The sequence below is a fragment of the Rhagoletis pomonella genome, unplaced genomic scaffold (genome assembly GCF_013731165.1).
Source record: "Rhagoletis pomonella isolate Grant_MI unplaced genomic scaffold, Rhpom_1.0 Rhpom_scaffold_00006, whole genome shotgun sequence".
NCBI lineage: Eukaryota > Metazoa > Arthropoda > Insecta > Diptera > Tephritidae > Rhagoletis > Rhagoletis pomonella.
This window is the reverse complement of record NW_023458560.1, coordinates 24,454,412-24,457,936: the sequence shown is the minus strand read 5'-3', so window position 1 is coordinate 24,457,936 and position 3,525 is coordinate 24,454,412. Positions and strand designations below refer to the sequence as shown.

The following is a 3,525-nucleotide window of genomic DNA, read 5'->3' as shown; positions in this document are numbered from 1 at the left end:
CGCCCTTTACAATTTTATCCACACCCGTTAGCTGAGAAAAGGGCTTTGAATTTTTCCAACACCGATTTGGCAAGAGGTCCCTGCGCTTCTATAAGCCGCATGGGCATGTGTATATTTTTTCATCTTAAAAAAAAAATGTAAATGCTATAATCACTTTTTTAAAGGTAGAAAAGGCAAAAAAGGCAAATATCTTAAAAAAGGCAAAAAAAAGGCAAATATCTTAAAAAAGGCAAAAAAAGGCAACATCAAATGTGTATATATGGAATCACGGAAAGCTAAATCGTGGACATTCTTAATCGAATATACTCTATCTCTTTAGCAGAAAAAAAGGCAATTTCCATAAAATCCGTTCCCTGGTCATAAGAATCAATAATTCGTTTAAAAAAGTCGTCCGTCATATTGGATCCGCCATTTATTTGTTTCAAAATTTAACTCAATTTCGAAATCAGTGACAATGAAGACCTCTAAATACCAAGTTTCATTTAAATCTGTCAAATACATATGGAGTAAACATTTTTGCAGTCCTAGATTCTCGATTCGTCCCTATGCGACGATCAAATTTGAAAAAAAAAATTTAAATCGATTTAGTAGTTTTTGAGCCGAAGCGTTACAAATATTAATTTTATATTACACAATTCAACAAAATTTTACCACCTGAGTAAAACACATCGTTTCTGGTAGATTTAAAAAAGGGAAAATGAATTTTCAAGTAGAAGACTAGTGCTAAATGATGTCCTAGGTAGAAATGAGCAAAAAAAAATTTTGTTATCATAATAAGACCTCAAATATCGGCAAAAACCGTGTTGTCGAACTGTGTAATTATTACCTATAGATATATGCCCATTACACATAAATAATTTGTTCTGCCTGCATCAAATACATATCTGTACATTAGGATGGTAAAAACAAAATTCATGTGAAAAAGTAAAGTTTTAATTTTGAAGCTCTCACCCCCTAGAATTGTTCTATAACGGAAAGTAATTTGCCCCTCTTTTTAATTTGAATTCAAAAAATATTTAGAGGACGCTCAAATCGCTCAAAGTTTTCTATGTATTTTATATGAAAACAAAAACGTTTCGTAGAAACGGAAAACTCCTTTTCTCTTCAAGAGATTTCCAGTAATAATATCCAATTATAAATATATAAATAAAAAAAAATATTTATTTTTCAGTCCCACAAATTATAGAGCAAACTGATTGCACATTTCAATACGTTAATTTTTAAATTTTCAAAGAAATTTAATTATAACCTAAGGAATGAATTGCAAGCCTGCCAGTCTATTAAATATATTTGTAAGAAAACACAATTAAATTAAATTACATGGTTTTTTCTGTATCGTTTTGTCCAACTGACTAGTTGCCAAAATTGGAGCGCAAAAGGCAGTCACCTAGCTTTTTTCAGCTCAGTAAGCTATCATTCAACACAGCACAAATTGTTATATTTATACCGTTCAACTACAGTTGACAGTTTTTGTTTGCCATCATGGAATTTGGAGCGCATACAAATATTCGAAAAAAACAATATTCAAAAAATCTGCAACGAAAGTACACTGAGTGATGTATTTTAACATTGTTTAACAGTACATTTTAGCATAAATAAATAAACACATCGCTTGCAAAAATCTGTGCAATTCCATTAAGAATTGACAGCAACAACGACAGGGCGTACGAAATCAGCCGTAAAGCACACTGATTGACTGTTGTCACCGTTGCAACGGTAGCAGCAAAAACTTAATCAGGTGTAGAAGTAAATAAGCAAAAAGAAATACAAAAAAATCAGTTAAAATAAACGAAAAATCCCAAACCACTGCAAACCCAAAAAAAAAAAACGCCATACTGTGTGGTTGCACATGCGCACACTTACTTGTACATTTTCGCTTGCATTCGCGTGCACACTATGCACCAGTACATATCTACACAGTGACAGCTTGATTAAAATTTACCGGCTGTGCAAAATGTACAGCATTTTCTAATGAATGCCGCAAGCGCAAGAACAACAACTAATACGAACAACAAATTTTCGTGCTGCAACACAACGCCAAATGATACAGGTGGAATGAACGGTGTAATCAAATATGGCAAGGACGAAGGCGGCCAGGCAGCACACAAACGCAAGCGTTTAATTGTGAAAATATTCAAGTGAGCGCATTTCGTATACATACATACATACATACATACATACAGGAATACCTTAAGTGGTTAGCCGCATTTTCGAAACTATTTGCTTGGTATGAGAAAATATTTGAGGTATCTGCGTAGAAACCTCTAAGGGAGAGTAGGTCAATGACGATGGTGTTGAATAAGTAACTTTTAGATTTGAATTTCTTTGAAAAAAAAACGGGTTTTTAAGAGTTGCATGGAAAATGGTAGAAAACAAAAAACAAACACACATCAAATGGTACAAAGTTTATAATTTTAGTATCTAACCATGGTACTTAGATACTATTTTAGACCGGAAAAATGGTTAAAAAAATGTGACTACATATATTCCTCAAATGTATATAACTCCGTGCTGTTGTTTCATAGTGCAACTCCCTTGACGTATGTTTTATGGATAAAAGAAGAACAGGTAAAAAGGCTTTCGGCGTTTCAGTTACATACAAAAATAGGTTAGGTTAGAAGTTAAACATTAATTTCATTTCACTTTATTAATTTTTCGGGAGCAGTATACGACTTTTTCATTAGAAATTCGGGAATAGTTAGTTCAGGACTATTTCAGGATTACTTCGCGCCTAGTTTCGAACTACGCCGAAATTATCCTGAACTAGTCCCAAAATTTTCCTGAAGTGGTTCTGAAAAAGCCGTGAACTTTCCCCGAAAAGATCTCGAACAAATCTTTAAAAGGTTCCAAAATTTTTTCGATTTAAAAACTAAAATTTTTCGACCCTAGTAGTGATTCTTAATTTTTTATTAATTTTGAAATTTTCGTGTGCCCCTATTTTGCACGTTGAGCAAAATAAAGTGTGCTTCATGGTGTTGGTATTTTAAGGACCACCCTAGTATACATTAAACGTCGGTAGAGGTCTAAAAAAGTACAACCTTTGCGGCTCCTTCTTAGAAAAGGCTTTAGAAGCCGCTACAGCTGGAATCCATATGCTTAAATCATCTAAACAAGGTTGGTAACAAAAGAAATCTATATCACTTGGCATTCCAACTTATATTTATTTTCTCTTATAAAGACCATAAGGCTGGGGCGGTATTTATGATACGGCTCCATGGCCTTGCCTGTTATTTACTGAAAGTAAGACGACAAACCTGTTTTTAGAACACAACTGCCTTCTATATTTTTGTGTTCTCATAAACCGAAAAAAAAAGCATTTTTTTAATATAAGTAATTCCAACTCACAAGTTTTCCCAAACATTCCCTTCAGTCAACAACCTTCAATGTAATGAACACCCGCCAATATGAACAAATTGTGGCCTTTGTATAACTTACAAATAAATACAATACACAGTTTTCCACAGTCCAACTAAACCATCCGCTTAAACTTAAATAACGCGAATCATAAGCGCCAGCAGGTGTTTG

At 33.5% G+C, this 3,525-nt stretch overlaps 1 protein-coding gene across 1 annotated transcript in view; it reads right to left on the bottom strand.

Moving 5' to 3' along the window:
- LOC118741840 overlaps positions 1-3,525 on the bottom strand; it is a 150,501-nt gene that overhangs the window by 129,467 nt on the left and 17,509 nt on the right. The gene's annotated exons all lie outside the window — the stretch shown is intronic.